The 23,437-nt window shown below is 42.4% G+C and overlaps 1 long non-coding RNA gene across 1 annotated transcript in view; it reads left to right on the forward strand.

Moving 5' to 3' along the window:
* The first annotated feature begins 6,900 nt into the window (after nucleotides 1–6,900).
* The window catches only part of LOC147012974 (uncharacterized), a 180,006-nt gene continuing 163,469 nt past the window's right edge, over nucleotides 6,901–23,437 (forward strand). The window contains exon 1 of the long non-coding RNA XR_015051137.1: nucleotides 6,901–7,302. This is a non-coding gene — a long non-coding RNA (uncharacterized LOC147012974). The remainder of the gene's footprint in view (nucleotides 7,303–23,437) is intronic.

Consider the following 23,437-nt stretch of genomic DNA (forward strand, 5'->3'; position numbering starts at 1 on the left):
ACCCAATTTCATTTTCTTTCCAAGTTGTAGATGAAGCAAGTCACTCCAGCTCAAGTAGTGTGTTTCTCAGTAATATTGCATCACTCAATATTCTGACGATTTGATATTATTGTAGGACATAAAAAATATTTGCTTGGATGTGCTTTTTGTGAGCATAGCCTTGAATACATTTTTGATGTGCAGTGGAGGCTGAAATATTTTTTCCTATCTCTCCCCCTGTGGGGTGTTGGCTTAACAGTTAAGGTGGCTGACCTGATATCTTGGGGTCTTGAGTTTGATCCCCTGTTTTGTCATTAAATAACACCAGGTGGGTTGACTCAGCCTGTCGGCAAAATGAGTACTGTACCAGATTACTGGGAAGAATGAGCCATTAGAATATCTTCTGTCGGAGTGGCGACCCGTCCAGGAATGCGTCCCCTAGACAATGGAAAACTACCTCGACAGCCCTATGCATCTGATGATGTGAAAGGAATGCTTTTTATCCTTCTTCTTCTTCTTCTTCCTTTTATTCTTCTTCTCCCCCCCCCCCCTGTGGACTAACAGGATACCCTAAGCCTAGAAGTACACTCACTCACCTCTAAGCTGTCAAGCCTGGGTTGACATCTTTGCCCAGCTATAAAGTGCCATCCTGAAGTTTTACAGGCAGGGTGATTCATCAGTTTCTGCCGTCCCATGGATGGACTGCCCAACTGTGTGTCCCACTTGCTAGAATTCGATCCTCGACGTTAGGCTCGACATTAGAAATCCCACCGTATCCTTCATGAAAAGTAGGAGAGCGATCGCCAGCACCATGTTCAAATTCCAATATTTCCTGTTATAACCTACAGGGGGCACTGTATCATTGGCACAGCGGCACCTCCAGCAAAAGATCCCTCCCTCTCACACACACACACACCTCCAAGCTAGGACCACCTTTTCATTACTAATGAAGGTCATGTCTCCATAGTGTTGGTGTGTGAGCATGCAGCGCACCTTCACCACAAAGCGAACGGTAATTATTCGTCTTAGAAACGGTATTATAAAGAGGTGTGGTCAGTTACTGGTGTAGCCCACAACCTTTCTGCCTGTATCCATGAGCAGTGAGAACAGAACTCCAGGTAAAGGAATGACACTCCCCAAGGAGGGGAAGGGAGAAGGAATGGGAAAGAAGGAGGAGGTGGTGGAACCAGGGAGAAAACGAAGGGAATGAAAGGAAGGGAAAGACACACACACACACACACACACACACACACACACACACACACACACACACACACACACACACACACTCTGTTGGAATCTTGTTAACGTTTTAAGGATTGCCATCGTGTTTTTGAACACATCATCACTTTATAACATTATCATGGGTATGATGTTATGTTATTCAGATGTTAAACAATGCACAAAGACTTTCATGAAAGAAAGTTGGTGTTTGAAGGACAAAATGGTTGAGGTGCAGTATATGTTGGCCATATGTTGTTCCCCTCTGAGCACTCAGCTCCTCTGAAAGGTGGTAGGGGCTTGGAGGGGAGGGGTTCATAGCTCAGGCTACAATCCAATGAATATGATGCATTAATTTCCCCATAATTAGAGTCTGAGACACTTTATGGAACGTTTCTAGGCTAGAAGAAATCCTGTGCAGACCAATATTGCCATGCCTATGGAGGATTGTCGACTGAAGGTGATTTGGAGAGGAAATTGTAACACCAACAAGTAGTCCGAGCAGATTAGTCTTCTTCAATATGCAGCACAAGGCTGTGGGGTAGCATTATAGGCCGAGGACGTCGCTGTGCCGCTGATGCAGTGCCCCTCTGTACGTTAGAAAAGGAATTTGTTCAGGGTGCCGGCGATAGCTTGCCTACTCTTCACGAAGGACACTGGAATCTTTAACGTTCACCAACTAATGCCGGTAGACAGAACACCCAGCTTAACGTCCATCGGAGGGATGGCACACACATTGATGAATCACCCTGCCAGTGAAACACCGGGATGGCGGTGTATAGCTGGGTCGGGATTCGAACCCATGCGAGTGGGCTTAGTAGAGAGTGTGCAAACCTCAAGTCTATCCCACCATCGCATTCAGTGCATTGATCCTTCACAAAGGGAGTGGGCAAAACGTGAATCCAGATGTCCTGTCTACCTACCAGCATTAATTGATGGGGGTTAAACAGGCCTGCATGGTAGTTGAGGTTTCACCGGCACCATGATGAACAAATTAGAAATTCCTGCTAAAATCTCCTTCAGTACACCATCGGGGCTGGCCAGCTAGTTTGTGAAAGATCAACTTGGTCCAACAACTTTTCCTGTCTGACCACACAAGAAGGTAGTGGTAGTCGTAGTAGTCGTAGTAGTAGTTGTAGTATGTCATCGTCATCTATCTATAATTCCAGCTGTGTGTGTGTGTGTGTGTGTGTGTGTGTGTGTGTGTGTGTGTGTGTGTGTGTGTGTGTGTGTGTGTGTGTGTGTGTGTGTGTGTGTGTGTGTGTGTGTGTGTGTGTGTGTGTGACCGCTGTTTCTCGACAACCGCTGGTCCGATCTAATTGAAACTTGCCAGGTATATTGCTGGGGACCTGAGGATTTGCCTTTTCAAGGTTTGATATTAATCGGACAAGTGCTTCCCAAGTTATGGCCATTTATTTACCAACCAATGACAGGAACCGTTGCTGCGGCCATTTTTTTTTATCAACCAATGACTGGAAGCGTTGCTGCGTAGCCGTGGTCGATGGGGAAGGGAAACTCAGCCGCGTTCGCCATTACGGGTTTTTTCTCTTTTCTTGTCTTGTCTTCTCTTCGTGTTTTTTCTTGCGAAAAGGCAAAATACGTTGGCGCTAATTGAATAATTGGCCATTAAAAGCCTCCGTATTCTTGCCCTGGACGAGGAAACAAAGAAGAAGCGCCGTTTCCTCAGCCATGTTGTTTATGAAGAGGTGCTAACGAGATAAAGGTGTGTACAATGTAAATGGAGACTATTTTTATTATTATTTATTTATTGAAGAAAAATTGTTCCAAAAATAATTTATCAAAAAAAGTGCACAACTTCTTTTTGTTTCCAATTGTCAAAACGCTGTGGCCTTTGGAAGGAAGTGTTAAGGAATTCAGCTCCACTCAACATACTTGCCAACGAAATACATCTCAATTTGGTGATAAAAACGATTCACAACGACAGGTTTCCTTACTCATTGCTCTGCAGTCTGCATTCAACCCCTTCATTTGTCATCTCATTGACCTCATTTCATCTATCTATAATTCCAGCAATCTGTGTCTGTGTGTGTCAGTGTGTCTGTGACCGCTGTTTCCCGACAACCACTGGTCCGATCTAATTGAAACTTGCCAGCTATATTGCTGGCGACCTGAGGATGTGCCTTTTCAAGATTTGATATTAATCGGACAAGTGATTCCCAAGTTATGGCCATTTATTTACCAACCAATGACAGGACACATGCTGCGTCAGTGTGGCTGATGCGCCATTTAGTTGCCAATCGCAGGACACGTGGCTGCGTAGGTCGATGCACGGCCGGCCGACGATGATGTCACGTGCCGTGCTGGTTACAATGGGGATGGATCGGTGCCTTAGTTACCGTGGGGTGGGAATGCCAATGGTAAATGGCAGCGAATGTCATGGCAAGCAAAGACAGGGAGGTAAACTTGATTTTAATTAACTCTGTGTGTAAGTATCACAGCAGTTGTTACTTCAATGCAAGCGATAATTCGTGGAATGATGTGAACATTCCGTACGGGCACGCACTACTTTTGGATAATGATGACTTACTGTATTCTAATAATTTCTCGATTTCTTATCTGCATTTATAGATCAACACAATGCCTCAATCCAGTCGTCGTTTATGAGAGCGAATGAATGGCCTGTGTGGTTGTTTCAAAAAAAAAATTTTTTTTTTGCATGTACGGCCACGCACATACGGGCACGCGAGAGCAAAGGAACGGCCTGTGTGTTTGTTTCTGGCAAGCGGTTTTAAAGTATATATGTATATAATTTTTTTTTTGCACGTACAGCCACGCACGTGAAAGCGAAGGAATGGCTTGTGTGGTTGTTGTTTCTGGCACGCGGTTTGAGTTTTTTTGTGGGGGAGGGTTTGCATGTACAGCCACGCATCTACGGGCATGCACTAGTCGTACTAATGATCACTATTTATGATTATTTTGTGTGGTGGAAGATTGGAATGGGGGCAGGTGGGGAGGAGGTCAGTGAATCCTGAAGCCATTAACCCAGGTGAAAAAAGGGCACCAAAGTGCTCACAGACACAGGTAGCTATGTGAAGCTTAGGTTGAGCATCAACTCACAGGTCGTGAGTCACAATATTGTTTCCTTGGGAACTATCTATTTGTTATTGTTACGTATGCACGAGTGGGGGTAAAATGGGGGGAAAAATGCAAATTGAGAAAAAAAGGTTGGACAGAAAAAGGAGGGCAGGGTAATCTGCGAGGAGTGGGGAAAGTAGTTTGGGAGGAAAGGGGGTAGAGGGAAAGGGGGAAAGGGGAAAGTGCATTCATGGAGGATGTGGTGAAAGAAGAGGTTTGGGGGTGGGGAGGGAGGTTTTACTTTCAAATGTCAGAAAACGCTTCTGGTTGAGGTGGATCAATCCAAGTCATAATAAAATACCCCAATTCTGTGCTGGCCTGGTCCAGTATCACACACACCTGAATCAGGTGCACAGCACAAACAGCAGCCAAAGATGTCACAAGATACGAAAAACAGGTTCTATTGAGTGATCAGTCTTTAAAACCTTGTAAGCAATTGTTCACCAAGAACAGGATTGAATGCGATCTCGTCAACATCACAGGTGACGTCATGGGGTTGTGGCATTGACTAAAACATGATGACCTCATAATTAAGACAGTTCTTTTACAGTGAAAATGTACGGATCCATGTTGTTTGTAGTACTGTGACTAATGCACAGTTTGGTTCTTTTTTTCTCCAAGAACCTTTGGATTTTAAGTACCTTGTCAGCCCTACAGGTTTCCATGCCATGTGTTGAAAGGAAGAGAATGTGCAGTATGAGGTTGGTGTTGGTGTTGGTGTTGGTGTTGGTGTTGTTCTGTTTGGTGGAACTCATTTCAATTTACTCTGAGGACATTGAGAATCAACCACAAAGTGTGGACTTTAACCACATGAAGAACGAGAACGGCACTCAATAGAGCGCATACTCTACCTCCACCAGGATGAACAGTTTACATTTTGCATCCCACTGATAGGCCAAATCTAAATCCAGACCTCAACCAGAATCGAATTGGCTTGTTTTTGTCACCTAACCAGCTCATCCACCAAGTTTTGTCAAAATGCATCCAAAACTTTTTGAAATATCATGATATATATATATATATATATATATATATATATATATATATATATATATATATATATATATATATATATATATATATATATATATATATATTCGTTTTTGGCCCTCTCTCTCAATGCTGAAGAATCACTTTTAAATTTTCGTTTCTAGATCCTGATTCGGATCTTCACCAAGATCGAAACACTTCGTCCTTGTTACACACCCAACTTGTCAACCAAGTTATGTCTGAATCCATGCATAATGTTTTGAGATATCCTGCTGAGACAAAGAGACACAGACAGACAAACAAACAGGTGGAAACATAACCTCTGTCCACCTTCGGTGGCGGTAACAATACCCAGAGAGGAGCAGGTAGATTACCCAGCCCTAAAGGCCATTACTAAGCCAGCTGGGTTCTTTTTACCGACAATCCGACCGAGCAAGACAGAGACATGGTTTTTCATGACATGGAAGATATTCTTGAGATTGTTTCAGGATTTAATTTAATTCATGCTTCATTCATGGTTTCATGAGACATGATAGACTGACACCTGACTAGCTCGATTTAATATCATCATTATCAGTGTACAGGGAAACGAGGATGATGGCATGTGGTGAATCCCGGTCTACACTTCCCTTTTGGTTGCCTTGCCTTGGTTGGTACATGGTGGTTCTAAACCAGATAGGGATGCATGCACTTGTAGTCAGTGCAAGGTGAAGATTTCACTTTTCCAAGATTTGTCCAAGTTCATTTTAAAGGTTGTTCCAGATGTGGATTCAACCAGGGAAGTTGGGAGGCTGTTCCAATCCACGATCACTCCGACTGAAGAAAAGGCTTCTGAGAAGGAAAACCGATATCTGGGCTTGACCACCTTGATGGGATGCAGGCAGGATCTTGGAATGCAACTGCTTTTAATTCCACAAGCTCACTCTCATCACTCAGCCAACGCCCGAACCATCAAGGTGTGATACCTGTATCTTAACACCAAGTTTGTTTTGGAACTTAGAGTACATATTGCTCATTGAACTCGTACACACAAAGTTCGTCCATATAGGTTTGAGCACTTGCCCTCCATGTTGTGCTGAATGTCTGGCAAGACTTTGGAAACATAACCTCGTGTGCAAAAGCTTGTTTGTTTTCACTGGCCATGTCTATAGGTCTAAGCATGCAATGGAAACGTCACAGTGAGACTCTCACACAGCTCAACTCTTCATCGTCTTCCTCCTCAATCTTCCTCCACCTCCATAACATTCCCTCTCCCTCTCCTCCCTCTCCCACTCCATCTCTTTCTCGCTTCCTCTCTTTCTCTTTCTTTCCATCTCTCATGACATTGTCCATGACAAAAGACAATAGAAAGTCTCCTTTTATACTCCCAACAGCTCCTCTGCATGCTAAACAATGATCTCAAATTATCTCCTATAAATGGACGAATCTCCAAAAAGATTCTGTTTTAACTAATCTCACTTTATTCACCACCACCAGACCCCCCCCCAACCTCCTCTAACTCGATGCCCCCCTCTTTAAATCCTTCTCCCGTTCGTTCGTCTCCCTCCCCTTTTCTTGTCAAGCCAGCCTATAGCCACTATCGAGTCGCCTATAGTAAAAGTCCCCATAGGAAACTGAGGCTCCCTCTTTTGAAAGCGAACCGATTGTTTAATCTGCAAGCCCACGCCAGCAAAAAAAGCTCTTCTTTCTCCCCCTTTGTCCTCGCTTTTATATTTTTATCAAAGCGTCCCCTCTACTCTCTCTCTCCCTCGCGCGTGCGCGCCACCGCTCTGCACTCGCACCTCGATCTGCGTTCATGGCGTCCGCGAGCGAGAAGAGTGCGTGAGTGAGTGAGAGAGAGGGAGAGAGAGAGACTGGGCAAACCTCGAGCTGGCGATCCTTGCCGGAGCTGCGTCCAAACGAAGGGGCGGGGCGATCGGGGGGTCGTGGGGGAACGAGCCCGACTCTGTGCCGCCACGGGCGGCCCTGACACCCGCGGCCGACGCGGCCTTTTTGCCTGACCACGGGCGGAGATAAGTAAGTGAGCGATCGGTGGCGGAGCGGGCAGGACGGCGAACGGACCGGGACAACAGGGGGGAACTTTGCATTCGATTCCGAGGGATCCTTAGGGATGCATGCATGATGTGCTCGCCGAGTTCCGGGGCAGCACCGGGCGGCTGACGCGTGGTGCACCCCACGTTTCTGTGCGCGATGCAGCTTTCCGAGTGCGCACGTTGCACTCTTCTCGCACCCATTTTCCAGCGGTCACGGCACATTCCCCGCACGAAGACTCTCTTATTAAAGGCGAAAGCACCGAGGCCGACGAGTTTCCGGCCACGCACAGCTGGCTCAACGGGCAAGCGCCGACTCGGTCTTCCCACACACCCCTCCCTGGGTGGCCCCGCTTTTCCCTCTTCGCCTCCTCCCCCGCCTCTATGGCGTCCCTCACTCAACCCCCCCTCCTCTCCACCACTTCTATCCAACGGCCTCGCCCGTTCGAGGCGTGCGGAGTGGAGCTCTTCACGACGGGGGAATTGCTGATGATAATGTTTTTAAAAGTGTGAAGCAGGTGCAATGCGAACCGTAACTCCATCACAAACTTCGAACCAATGAACAAGGATGTGTGAAATCATTAAGGATCCTTACACTGGACGTGAACGTGTCATTCATCCTTCATTCCCTCTTTATGCTCCATTTGCTTGAACAGTAAACTCAAGTCATTGTTTTGCCAAATTAATATGCAATATATATATATATATATATATATATATATATATATATATATATATATATATACATATATATATATATATATATATATATATATATATATATATATATATATATATATATATATATATATATATATATATATATATATATATATATATATATATATATATATATATATATATATATATATATATATATATATATATATATACATACACACGTGTTGGCTATTTGGAATCGGATGTTTTCTTTCTTTTTTGAAGTGTAGGTGTGATGTGATGTGATGTGACGGTTGACCCTTCGAATCCGAAGATGGCTGGCCGTTCACATGCAACGCGTGAGCTGCCTGATCACTATGTTTGTAGTGCACAAGCTGCTTGTTACCCAAGCAGTAATTAGCGATGTGACCTTGTCAAAGAACCTCCAAGAAGACGAGACCAACATGGCCACCCACATTCCCGTTTCTTGGAATTTAGAATTCGTTTCAGGATGCTGGCAATAGCTCACCTACTCTTCACCAAGGACACCATGGGATCTTTACCGACCAGCAACTAATGCCGGCAGAAAGGACGCACAGATTAACGTCCATCGACGGACGGCGCACACGTATTGATGAATCACCCTGCCTGTGAAACACCAGATGACAGTTTATAGCTGGGTCTGGATTCGAACCCAAGCTAAGATCGCGCAGAAACGAGTGTGCGTACCTGCGAGTTGTCCTGCCAACCCCCGTTCACAGTCTCACGCAAGGTAACGATAACCCATCATTAACGATCACTTTCAAACCAAGTGCACTCATGGATTCCCCCCAATGCTGCCCCAAGAACGAGTTGATATGTTCAGTTGAAATGAGCGAGCGTGCGAGCCCAAGAAGTTCGGAGTGTTGTTTTTTTTTTAAGGCGAAACTTTACCGTTTACATGCTATTTACATGACATTAATTCTTCCCGTTTGTTTCGCTCGTTATTTTGGATTGTTTTACCCAATAAAACTTGCACAACTTTATTGCAACTTTTATCCGATCTTGCGCCACCGCAAGTTTGACGTGACGAGTGAAAACTTTTCCTCCACGTCGCTGTTTACATCTGCTGTACTTCGTGCGTGGGAACTTCACCTTCGATTTTTTTTTTCATTATTTTAATCGTGCTTCGCTAACTATATACATCTACCTTGTAAGATAACAAAACTAACACCTTTACCTGCCTAACGAAACCTGTTTATAACAGGGGTTTTGATCTCTCGTGATGTTATTCATGTGTTTTTCTTTGAACGGATTTTTGTTGAGTGACGCTCACCCTTATTTTCGTGTCATACCTGAGAGTCATACTCGCCGGCCCTGTGTCAGGTGTGTCAGTCTCCGGATTTGCTGATTAATTCATAACATCATGACTTCGTTCTCATATTGCCCTTATAATGTTCACAAAAGAGACGTCGACAAACACGGGGTTTGTCCTCTGCCGTCGCCGCTCTGGTTCGTGGATGCATCTGGAGCCAATCTGGAACACGCATACACACACATGGAATATAAGTGAGGATTCGGCGGGGCAGTTTGTCCATATTCGAACCGACAGCCGCCAATTTATTTATCATTGGACGAGATAATGGCGCATGCGAGCACAAAGCGTATAATGAATGTAACCGAGCCGGGTGTATACAAATGGTAAGAAGCCTGAGAACAAGTCCGAATGGTGTGCAGCAGTGTGGCCGAAAAGCTAATAAATCGACGCAAAAAACAGCAATCGGGCGATTACACGTCCACGATTACACCTCCCCGATTACATTGAAATAGTCCGGAATGCTCGGTGCCGGGACGCTTTATGTTCATCCCAAACAGGTGGTCCTTGGTGTTGTGAATGACACCTATGAGCGATCGTCATGTGAATGCGAACTTAGCAAGCGATTCATTTTGAGCACTCACGAGTCGCCTCGCTTTGTCAGGGCCATCGACGGTAATGGAATGTGCCGTACCGACAGCGTGGGCGCTCGAAGCCGGTTTTGACTGTAAAGTTGTATCGTTTGTGAACGGTCAACCGTGGACGACTGCGGAGCTCTCGGACATGGACCCAGGGCGACTCGACTTGCCATTGGAAATTGCATTAAACTCGACGGAATGGTGTACAGTACACTTAAGGGGAATGACACGCTTGCTACCCTGTCGTATAATAATCATAATAATAATAATCTTATTACTTTGAAAAGTTTCGCTTGCTATCGGTAATACAGCGCTTTGCGTACATGTGCAGCAGGGACTCGTGACCCATTTCCACGGGTATTTTGAAAGCACATACGCATTGACGTCACACACGTTATATGGCATGCGTGATGGTTGCGAGTCCCGATGTGAAATTTCATGAATTCATTTGAGCAACAATCGCATCGGGAAATGTGTGCAGCGCATGAGCTTTGATTAGCTGATCGGTGGCGACGTGCCATCTGAGTAGATACGAAGTACAAAAGCTGTGTGTTCGTTTAAAAAAAAAATCAAAAAAATCATCCAATTCAACCTGTGAACTTCATAATCCTAGAGGAAGAGTCTGAGGCTTTGCGGATGATTCAGACATTGGGCGGGATCTAAATGATTTCGTTCATCAGAGATACATTTTCTCAGGATTCTGAACGAATGCAGATGCTGTTTATAAAAGAAGAAATGATGGAGGTGTATAGATCATATCAGATCGCGATTACTAATGAGAGTTGGAAGTTACTCCACATTTTTTTATCCTCTAAAAGCAACACAGTTGTAGTTTGGAAAGAGAGAGAGAGAGAGAGTGGGTGTTTGGGAGGGGGGTGTTTGAGGGGGGTTTGGAAAAGAAAGAGAGAGAGAGAGAGAGAGATATATATATATATATATATATATATATATATATATATATATATATATATATATATATATATATATATATATATATATATATATTGGGGGGGGGGATTGGAAGAGAGAGAGGGAGGAAAGGAGAGATACAGACAGACATATGCATATGAACACTTAATACACAAAAACATATGTACACGTAGACAGATACGTACACATATACTTCAAGTATTATGTGTGTGTGTGTGTGTGTGTGTGTGTGTGTGTGTGTGTGTGTGTGTGTGTGTGTGTGTATGTGTATGTGTATGTGTGTATATATATATATATATATATATATATATATATATATATATATATATATATATATATATATATATATATATCCGATCTTTAAAGACATTCATTGGCATAAGAGGATTTATTTATCATCAAAGGTACATCGCTTAACAAAAAGAAAAATAAATTTATAAGATTTTTCTCTTTTTACAGTACTTGTGCACGTACGAGGCAGAAAAAAAAGAGACAATGTGCTGAAAGGTGCGCTCGAACACCTTGTTGGGCAAGAACATTGAAGTTTCCTGATGTCACCCATCGGCTCTTTGTACTGGGCTACGGAGTTACCGATCACTTCTCGTGTGTGTGTATATATGTACATACATACATATATATGCCTGATGTTGGCTTGATGGTCAGGGTGGTGGGCTTGGGATCCTCGGATCCTGAGTTCAAATCCCACTCGGCTGTTGAATTCATACCAAGTGGGGTTGACTACCTGTCATCCTTCCGAGGTCGGCAAAATGAGGACCAGCTTGCTGGTATCCTGTGTCGGAGTGGTGACCCGTCCAGGATTTTGCTCAATCATCAAGGAAACTGCTTCGACAGAACCAACACTCTGCACAGAGTATGGTCCCAATGGAAGGATGAAGATGTGTGTGTATTTATATATATATATATATATATATATATATATATATATATATATATATATATATATATCGCTTGGTGTGACGTCAGCTGAACGCGTGACGCGTTGGAACTCGCCGATGATGATGATTTGTCAGTGGAGTGTGATCAATTCATGAATTGCTTCCCAGAACCGCACGAATGTTCAAATTGAAAGCAATGATGCTTGTTATTGTGAACGAGGATTAGTACGTAAAACGTGGACAATCGATCTTCGATATCGCGCATTGTCGCCCAAGCACGGAGGCCTGCCATTGTTGCACAAACGACATTTGTTGAGCGCAAGTCCGCGTGGATGGAAACCGTGATTTTTTTTTTTTTGTACTCGTGTGTATATCGACGGACTTCAGACGGTGACACTTGTCCACAAACGGCGACTCGTACTGATTTCCGAGGCACTCACGTTCCCTTCGCGTAAATGCACAAAAGTACATAGTAAACGACTTTGTGCGTTCGATTGTGTTTGCGTAAACGAGCGTTTCCATGACGTATTTTCACCACAACAACCCTTGTATCGTTTCTGTTGTTGATAAAAAAACGGGTGAAAAATCTTCTTCTTCATCTTGTTTCAATCAAAAGGAGCGCGCGCGTGCGCGCGCCTCCGCGTGCCGTGCGCTCGTGCCGGGGTGTTCGGAATCGCTACACAACGCCGCGAAGCTTAAGATTTCTGTTTGAGTTTCAGAATCACTTAAACGACGTTGATACTGAATAAGTCTAAATGGGGGGAGGGGCGATTAAAAGGTCATTAACTCGGTGTAACCGCTGCGGTGCGCAGGTCCCAACATCGGGTCCATGGGATTCGTGTGAGCTCCTTCCGCGCAACAGGTGCGAAGCGCCAGCCGGACTTTTGCGCAGCTGTGCCAACACCTTGTGCGGCTGCGCACCCCGCGGAGCCATTAGCAGAATTAATTATGACTTGCAGGCATGAGGATCGGGACGCGAGGAGCTGCCATGGGGGATCGGAGGGAGGGGAGATCGGAGTGCAAGGAGCGTCTTGGGCGAGGTTGTGGGAAGAGGAGGAGGAGGAGGGGGGTCGGGTCGTCAGGCACGATGTTCCATTCGTGTTTGATGAAGAAACGCGTGGAATGGACAGCCCTGAGCTCCAAGTCCTGAACTCAGGTCGCTGTTGCTGAAAATTGGAGTGCAGATCAAAATGACGCTCAAACTGTCCGGCAAAAGACGGTTTCTTTTGTCGATAGAAAGTTCGTTTATTTTCCAGGATGTCAAGTTTACTAAATCTGCGCTTTACATCAACATTACAAACGGTTTTATACCGGATATTCTCATTGGGTGTCGGCCCTCATGTGCCGGCTCAATGAGTGTGCACACAATGACACTCATCCAACTAGTACTAGTGAGTAGACAACCACTCTCATCCTCATCCTCATCCTCTCTCTCTCTCTCTCTGTCTCTCTGTCTCTCTGTCTCTCTGTCTCTCTGTGTCTCTGTGTCTCTGTCGAGTGCAGCCTGTGCCTGCTGGTTGCATCATTGGTTGGGACACGGCTTTTGTCGCTGATGCAGTGTCCCCCTTACCAGTACACTGGTACTCATTTTGCCGACCTCGGAAGGATGACCGGCTGAGTCAACCTCCTGGTGTTTGTATATTAATTCAACGGGAAACGGGGATTGAACTCAGGACCCTCGGATCCCAAGCCGCCACCCTAACCACTAAGTCAACACCAGGCTAGCTCTCATCCTAAACAATGTAACTGTAATAAACACTCAAGCCTGGTGTTGGCTTCGTGGTTAGGGTGGTTGGTTTGGGGTCTTAGGGTCCTGAGTTCAAGCCTTGTCAGCTGCTGAAGTAACACCAGGTGGGGTTGACTCTGTCTGTCATCCTTCTGAGGTTGGTAAAATGAGTACCAGTGAACTGGTAATAGAAGCATTGCAAAAGTGGTGCCTCCATACTCGGTAGCAGTGGCGATGCACAGTTCGTCAAAGCCAGTTGAAAGCATGAAATCATGCCACCACAACAAGTGCAAGTAATAAAAAAAAAAATAACCACTCATCCAAACGAATCTGTATATAACTACTCTCATCCAACCAATCTGTATATAACCACTCTCATCCAACCATTCTGTATATAACCACTCTCATCCAACCAATGTGTATGAAACCACTCCAGTTGACAGCATGAAATTATTCCACCACAATGAGTGGAAGTATAAAATAAAAAAAAACTCTCATCCAACCATTCTGTATGTAACTACCCTTATCCAACCATTCTGTATGTAACCACTCTCATCCAACCACTCTATCTAACCACTTTCATCTAAGCCAATCTGTATATAGCCACTCTCATCCAAACAATTTGTATATAACCACTCTTATCCAAATAATCTGTATATAACTACTCTCATCCCAATCATTCTGTATGTAACCACTTTCTTCCAAATCATTCTGTATGTAACCACTTTCATCTAAGCCAATCTGTATGTAACCACTTTCATCCCAATCATTCTGTATGTAACCACTTTCATCTAAGCCATTCTGTATATAACCACTCTCATCCCAATCATTCTGTATGTAACCACTTTCATCCCAATCATTCTGTATGTAACCACTCTCATCCAACCACTGTGTATGTGACCATTCTCATTCCAATCATTCTGTATGTAACCACTTTCATCTAAGCCATTCTGTATATAACCACTCTCATCCCAATCATTCTGTATGTAACCACTTTCATCTAAGCCATTCTGTATATAACCACTCTCATCCCAATCATTCTGTGTGTAACCACTTTCATCCCAATCATTCTGTATGTAACCACTTTCATCCCAATCATTCTGTATGTAACCTCTCTCATCCAACCACTGTGTATGTGACCATTCTCATTCCAATCATTCTGTATGTAACCACTTTCATCCTGATGATTTTGTGTGTAACCACTCTCATGTAAGCCAATCTGTACGTAACGACTCGCACACTAACAAAAAACTAAATAACCACCGAGAATCCTAGATGGACACATCTCTATGTGTAGATCTCGTTTGAGCTGCTGTTCTGTTTTTTTTTTTTTTCAAAACTAATTTATTTTATTGGATTTGTAACTACTAATTGTTTGAAAAATTAAAGCTTTGTACTGTAGTCAATCCAAAACAGGTTAAATTATTAATTAAAGTGTATAAATATCGCGATCACACGTCATGTGACGTATTCCCAAGGAGTGCAGTTCAAAAGGTTCAACCAATGACGTACTCATGATGTAATTAATTAGCAAGGAAAATGTATTTCTGTATGTGTACAGTACACGTGTCGCCGTATAGTACTTATTTGGTGTGTGTTGGACGAGTGTGCAATCTGTCTGTCGTTCCCAGAACTTTTTGAACAGCTCATGTACCTTCACTCAGGACGTCATTATAATGGGATATGAAAAGCACAACAGGTCCTGTCCCCAGCACATTGTTTGTGTGCACCATCCATGGTCTTGAGTTCAGTGTGTGTGTGTGTGTGTGTGTGTGTGTGTGTGTGTGTGTGTGTGTGTGTGTGTGTGTGTGTGTGTGTGTGTGTGTGACCCATGCATGGTGCGCAACCTTCCAACACATGTTCAATGGGTGCTAAATATAATGAGCGAGAAGGTCGTGCCACAAAAAGGAATAAAATCATGCCCTTTGACCTTTCAAGGAGATCTTAGGGAGGAATCTAAAAGCATTTTGGCTCCAAGAGATTTTATCTCAAGACCAGAATCCCGTCTCCTCTGCAAAGTGCAAACATGTGGTCTTCAAGACCTGTGCGCCATTTACCAAACGTCGTTGCATCCTCTTGGTTCATTGCGATGTCAGGGATACTTGTACTTGGGAACACACTCACTAAAGGATGTTGGTTCACTCAAGAGGCTGCAAGCCAGGTACATCATTGGAAATACAGCGTGATGTCATGTCCTCTCGCCATGACGCCTTTTTTGATCTGGTTAAATGTCTAAATATTCAATGAGTGATGCTTAATTAGCTTTGATTCCAACATGCATGTGGATATTATATTACAATAATCTCTTAGATCATGATACAGTATATGGACACAGCTGGGGATATTAATGATTGATCACATTGTTATACTGTGTATAGTGTGTTGACAGTTGGGGATATTACTCATTGATCACATTGTTATACTGTATATACAGTGTGTTGACAGTTGGGGATATTACTCATTGATCACATTGTTATACTGTATATACAGTGTGTTGACAGTTGGGGATATTACTCATTGATCACATTGTTATCGTGTATATACAGTGTGTTGACACAGTTGGGGATATTACTCATTGATCACATTGTTATCGTGTATATACAGTGTGTTGACACAGTTGGGGATATTACTCATTGATCACATTGTTATACTGTATATACAGTGTGTTGACAGTTGGGGATATTACTCATTGATCACATTGTTATCGTGTATATACAGTGGGTTGACACAGTTGGGGATATTACTCATTGATCACATTGTTATACTGTATATACAGTGTGTTGACAGTTGGGGATATTACTCATTTATCACATTGTTATACTGTATATACAGTGTGTTGACAGTTGGGGATATTACTCATTGATCACATTGTTATCGTGTATATACAGTGGGTTGACACAGTTGGGGATATTACTCATTGATCACATTGTTATACTGTATATACAGTGTGTTGACAGTTGGGGATATTACTCATTGATCACATTGTTATACTTTATATACAGTGTGTTGACACAGTTGGGGATATTACTCATTGATCACATTGTTATACTGTATATACAGTGTGTTGACAGTTGGGGATATTACTCATTGATCACATTGTTATACTGTATATACAGTGTGTTGACAGTTGGGGATATTACTCATTGATCACATTGTTATCGTGTATATACAGTGTGTTGACACAGTTGGGGATATTACTCATTGATCACATCGTTATACTGTATATACAGTGTGTTGACAGTTGAGGATATTACTCGTTGATCACATTGCAATACTGTATATACAGTGTGTTGACACAGTAGGGGATATTACTAATTGATCACATCGTTATACTGTATATACAGTGTGCACACAGCTGGGGATATTACTGTAGTTGTCGTTGTTGAGGTAATAGGTAAAGTCAGAAGCGAATGTAAGAAGAATTCTACGTTCGCTTCTCGGCTTTGCCTATTCCATATTATTTACGATTAATGATATATTTGTGTGTGTGGCAACTACGAAATGTAGTCTAAAAAAAACATAAAAAAAATTTTAAACCTTTTTTTCTGAAGATTATAGCGAACATAGTGAGCTTCATACTTAACGCGTGCACATTAGAGAAGAGGAAATAGGAAACAACAACAACAACAACAACACAATACCCTGGCAATTTGGAATCCGTGTTGTTGGCTATGACCCTTTTGCTTCCGTTTTTTTTTTTTTTGCTTCCGGTTTTTTTTTTTTTGCTTCCGGTTTTTGTCATGGGGAATGATGCATGCCGGGAGATAAAGGCATCGTCGGAGACATGAAAGACCGAATATCAGATATGGTGTATATTTCCTCCACTGATTTTAATAAAGATATCTCCCGCATCATCAAAAAATAATTTTTAATCGTGATTTGCATTATTTGATCGCTGATCCTGAATCCAGGCCGAAGTAACCGGAAATTGCATATACAGTTGTGAACAAGTTATAGGTAAAGTCAGAAGCGAATGTAAGAAGAATTCTACGTTCAATCGAGTATTTTTTTTTTTAGATGAGATCCTGTTCTCGGCGGTATTGTTGTTGTTGTGAAGATAATGTTGAGGTAATATTAATTTTTTTAGATGAGATCCTGTTCTAGGCGGTGTAGTTATCGTTGTGAAAGTAATGTTGAGGAAATTAATTTTTTTTTTCAGATGAGATCCTATTCTCGGCGGTGTAGTTGTTGTTGAGGTAATATTTATTTTTTCAGATGAGATCCTGTTCTCGGTGGTGTAGTTGTTGTTGTGAAGGTAATGTTGAGGTAATATGCAGTAGTGTTATCACGGTTATAGAAATGCACAAATAATTAATTTGCTCTATAGTATACCCAATCACACCTTTATGACTAAAAAATTAACAACAAAACGAGAGAGTAAATTAATTTGATCTATACTATACCCAATCACACCTTTATGACTAAAAAATTAACAACAAAACTAGACAGTAAATACTCTAGCAGTTTTAAGTCCACCTAATTTTATAATAAAGATATTTCCCGCATCATCAAAAAATAATTTTTAATCGTGATTTACATTATTTGATCGCTGATCCCGAATCCAGGCCGAAGTAACCGGAAATTTCAGCATTGAATGTAAGAATTGTACGTTCGCTTCGAGGCTTTGCCTATTCCATATTAAAGTACAGTGTCGTTGTCATGTGTTATTAAAGTACAGTGTCGTTGTCATGTGTTAAAGTACAGTGTCGTTGTCATGTGTTAATAAAGCACAGTGTCGTCATGTGTTAATAAAGCACAGTGTCGTCATGTGTTAATAAAGCACAGTGTCGTCATGTGTTAATAAAGTACAGTGTCGTTGTCATGTGTTAATAAAGTACAGTATCATTGTCATGTGTTATTAAAGTACAGTGTCGTTGTCATGTGTTAATAAAGTACAGTGTCGTTGTTATGTGTTAATAGCGAACGCAGTGAGCTTCATACTTAACGCGTGCACATGAGAGAAATAAGAAACAACAACACAATACCCCTGGCAATTTGGAATCCGTGTCGTTGGCTATGACCCTTTTGCTTCCGGTTGTTTTTAAACGCTGTGCGGTGTATAAGCACGATTGGGTTTTATTTCTATCTTGTGAATATTACTTAACGCTTGAACATGGGAGAATAGGAAACAACAACAACAACAACAACACAATACCCTGGCAATTTGGAATCAGTGTTGTTGGCTATGACCCTTTTGCTTCCGGTTTTTTTTGCTTCTGGTTTTTTTTTTTTTGTCCTGGGGAATGATGCGTGCCGGAAGATAAAGGCATCGTCAGAGACATGAAAGACCCAAATAATATCAGACATGGTGTATATTTCCTCCACTGATTTTAATAAAGATATCTCCCGCATCATCAAAAAATAATTTTTAATCGTGATTTACGTTATTTGATCGCTGATCCCGAATCCAGGCCAAAGTAACCGGAAATTGCGTATACAGTTGTGAACAAGTTATAGGTAAAGTCAGAAGTGAATGTAAGAAGAATACGATGTTCGCTTCTAGTATTTTTTTTTTTAATGAGATCCTGTTCTAGGTGGTGTAGTTGTCGTTGTGAAGGTAATGTTGAGGATTTTTTTTTTCAGATGAGATCCTGTTCTAGGCGGTGTAGTTTTGAAGATAATGTTGAGGTAATATTTATTTTTTCAGATGAGATCCTGTTCTAGGTGGTGTATTTGTTGTGAAGGTAATGTTGAGGAATTTTTTTTTTTTTCAGATGAGATCCTGTTCTCGGCTGTGTAGTTGTTGAGCTAATATTTATTTTTTCAGATGAGATCCTGTTCTAGGCGGTGTAGTTGTTGTTGTGAAGGTAATGTTAAGGTAATATTTATTTTTTCATAACAAAAAGACTTTAATTTGATTTATTTAAGAAGCGAATGTAAGAATACTACATTCGCTTCCAGTATTTATTATTTTTTTGATGAGATCCTGTTCCAGGCGGTGTAGTTGTCGTGAAGGTCATGTTGAGGATTTTTTTTTTCAGATGAGATCCTGTTCTCGGCGGTGTAGATGTTGTGAAGGTAATGTTGAGGTAATATTAATTTTTTTCAGATGAGATCCTGTTCTAGGTGGTGTATTTGTTGTGAAGGTAATGTTGAGGTAATATTTATTTTTTCAGATGAGATCCTGTTCTCGGCGGTGAAGATGTTGTGAAGGTAATGTTGAGGTAATATTAATTTTTTTCAGATGAGATCCTGTTATAGGTGGTGGCGTTGTTGTTGTGAAGGTAATGTTGAGGAATTTTTAATTTTTTTCAGATGAGATCCTGTTCTGGGCTGTGTAGTTGTTGAGGTAATATTTATTTTTGCAGATGAGATCCTGTTCTAGGCGGTGTAGTTGTTGTTGTGAAGGTAATGTTAAGGTAATATTTATTTTTTCATAGCAAAAAGACTTTAATTTGATATATTGAAGAAGCGAATGCAAGAAGAATACAACGTTCGCTTCTAGTATTTTTTTTCAGATGAGATCCTGTTCTTGGTGGTGTCGTTGTTGTTGTGAAGGTAATGTTGAGGAATTTTTTTATTTTTTTCAGATGAGATCCTGTTCTCGGCTGTGTAGTTGTTGAGGTAATATTTATTTTTTTGATGAGATCCTGTTCTCGGCGGTGTAGTTGTTGTTGTTAAGGTAATATTTATTTTTTCATCGCAAAAAGACTTTAATTTGATATATTTAAGAAGCGAATGTACGAAGAATTCTAAGTTCGCTTCTAGGCTTTGCCTATTCCATATTACTGTATATACAGTGTGTTGACAGTGTATACAGTGTGTTGACACAGTTGGATATATTACTCATTGATCACATTGTTATACTGTGTGTGTATGTATATATATATATATATATATATATATATATATATATATATATATATATATATATATATATATATATATATATATATACAGTGTGTTGACACAGTTAGCCTGGTGTTGGCGCAGTGGTTTGGGCAGCGGCTTGGGATCCAAAAGGTCCTGAGTTCAAGCCCCGTTGGGCCAATGAATTAATACACCAGGGGGTTGACTCAGCCTGTCATCCTTCCGAGGTCGGCGAAATGAGTACCAGTGTACTGGGCGGGTGTATACCCCGGTTAAAATAGGTGTACCAGATCCCTGTGTCGCAAGAGGTGACCAGGGTTGCGTCAGGAAGGGCATCCGGTGTAAAACGCGTGCCAAATCACAATGCGGATCGTATGGATGATCCGCTGTGGCGACCCCTAACGGGAGCAGCCGAAAGAAGAAGAAGAACAGTGTGTTGACACAGTTGGGGATATTACTCATTGATCACATCCTTATACAGTGTGTGCACACAGTTGGGGATATTACTCATTGATCACATCGTTAAACAGTATATAGTGTGTTGACACAGTTGGGGATAATACTCATTGACCACATCGTTGAACAGTGTATACAGTGTGTGGACAAAGCTGGGGATGTAACTCATTGATTGTGTCATAATACTGTATATACAGTGTGTGCACACAGCTGGGGATATTACTCATTGATCACATTGTTATACTGTATATACAGTGTGTGCACACAGCTGGTGATATTACTCATTGATCACATCGTTATACAGTGTATACAGTGTGTTGACACAGTTGGGGATATTACTCATTGATCACATCATTGTACAGTGTATACAGTGTGTGCACACAGCTGGGGATATTACTCATTGATCACATCGTGAAACAGTGTATAGTGTGTTGACACAGTTGGGGATAATACTCATTGATCACATCGTTAAACAGTGTATACAGTGTGTGGACAAAGCTGGGGATGTAACTTATTGATCGCATCGTAATACTATATATACAGTGTGTGCACACAGCTGGTGATATTACTCATTGATCACATCGTTATACAGTGTGTGCACACAGCTGGGGGTATTGCTCATTGATCACATCATTGTACAGTGTATACAGTGTGTTGACACAGCCGTGAATATGACTGATCACATCATTATACTGTATTTTCAGTGTGTGCACACAGCTGGTGATATTACTGATTGATCACATCGTTATACAGTGTATACAGTGTGTGCACACAGCTGGGGGTATTACTCATTGATCACATCGTTGTACAGTGTACATAGTGTGTTGACACAGCCGTGAATATTACCGATTGATCACATCGTTATACTGTATATACAGTGTGATGTGTTGACAGCTGGAGATATTAACATCTCACATTGTCAGACATTATTTACATGAGTGCAGTGCCTGTACACCACCGGGGTGTGATATGTTTGTCCCATCCGAGGACGTCGAACATAAACTCTGCAGGCAAAACGTTTGTCCTCCCTGATGTCCGGTGCGTCGATGTCGACGTGCCAGACCCAGGGGTACTGCTACCGTTGAGCATCGATGGTACACGGTCAGGGAACCATGGGACGATGACCGGTCGCGTAACATCGACAAGGCGTTATCCATACAGATCGACTTGAATGAGGATCGGGTACCGGCCGTGGACACGTGCTCGGGTGCCTGAATTTCCGAGGGCACGACCCGTCATCTTGTTGCCACGGAACGTTGTTTTGGGCGACCAAGAAGTTTTGCCAAAGAACACGTGTTTTCTCCAACAACACACCTGTTTGAAGAGTGACACCGTCCGTCCGTGTACCCATGGCCCTCGAGGAAAAACGAACTAGCGCTAATTAGGTTTGTGTGTTTAAAGTACCTTTAATCAAGTCTGTGATCATTTAGAAAATACAACCTTTTGTTCCATGAACTTTTTGATCACTTTCTGTTATAACGATGTGTATACCTATCCATACCAGTTACTCGTACCGTGTGTTACACGGTCTGTTGTCGCTCGTAACTTCGAATGTACGTCTCTCTATTTAACGGACGATTTTATTTGAATTTTCTCGGCAAAAGTCTTTATTTCGTGCATATGTATATTTTTGATATGTAAACATAGTGTTTTAGATTATGTATATCACCTCGAACAAGCAACTCGAGTGAAAATATCCTGCTCTATAATCGTTGCAACTGTCCCCTTATTTTAAGATTCACGATTTGTTATTTAAATGCAAATCCCACTTTACCCGCAAGCCTGAACCGATTAACCTACACGATACAATGGGGGTTATAACCACCGTAACCAGCTTGACTAATGGGGATGCCAGGCGGGAATAATAATCGTTAAAGAACATGTGGTTAAGGGAATAAAACACGACGGTCCTCACTCGTTCACAGGGTGGAGCTGTTTGAGGGTTGCGATGTATAATTATGTTATCAATCAGAAAAAAGCTTCCGTGGGTGATGCGCCTGCAGCGATCGTTTTCGATCAGGAAGCTATAGGGGTCTTCGAGCGGACACTCGACCCTTTCAAAGGCGGCAACCTTGAGGAATACGCGACGGGGTATTTATTATTTAGATCTATACATTAGTGGCGAGGAAGGTCTCTTTAAAGGAGGCCCCTCCGAGGGACGGCGTGCTCCGCGATGCAAGGTGTGTAATCACCGAAACGAATACAACCTGGATGATCATCGCTACCCGGGCATCCCTGCCCGGTCCTTCCGACCCCGCGGTTAACCACCGAGCAATGCGACGGTGCAGCTGTCGAGGCGACGCCGTCCCTGCCCCCGGAGCGTGTCAAATGAACTCAAAACGCGGAAAAGCGACATTGCTGAATATTTATGCAGCAGGTAAGCATAGTCGGTTATTAGCGAACGTGACAACATGGTAATTATATTTAGCAAGAGAGCGTAAACTTCCATGTTGTGATAGCAAACAGCGAAACGGTGCATCGAACCGCCAACCTGCGGCATGCGACGCCGCGCAAATCGTGGGCCGATGCGACCTTTAGGACTTGACACCGCCGATGGGAAGCATTCCCCGACCGCGGTCGAAGTCACCGTTCCTGCCACCTCCTCGAGCAACAATCGTTGGTGGGAAATAAGTAAATGCCATACCGTGCGGGCAGAAAACAACGTGCGACGGTATTCTTTTTCTCGTTGAGCCGGCTGTCCGAAAATTCGA

Source organism: Eptatretus burgeri, chromosome 14 (genome assembly GCF_056783735.1).
Source record: "Eptatretus burgeri isolate ZD-2024b chromosome 14, Ebu_testis_v1, whole genome shotgun sequence".
NCBI classification, from domain to species: domain Eukaryota; kingdom Metazoa; phylum Chordata; class Myxini; order Myxiniformes; family Myxinidae; genus Eptatretus; species Eptatretus burgeri.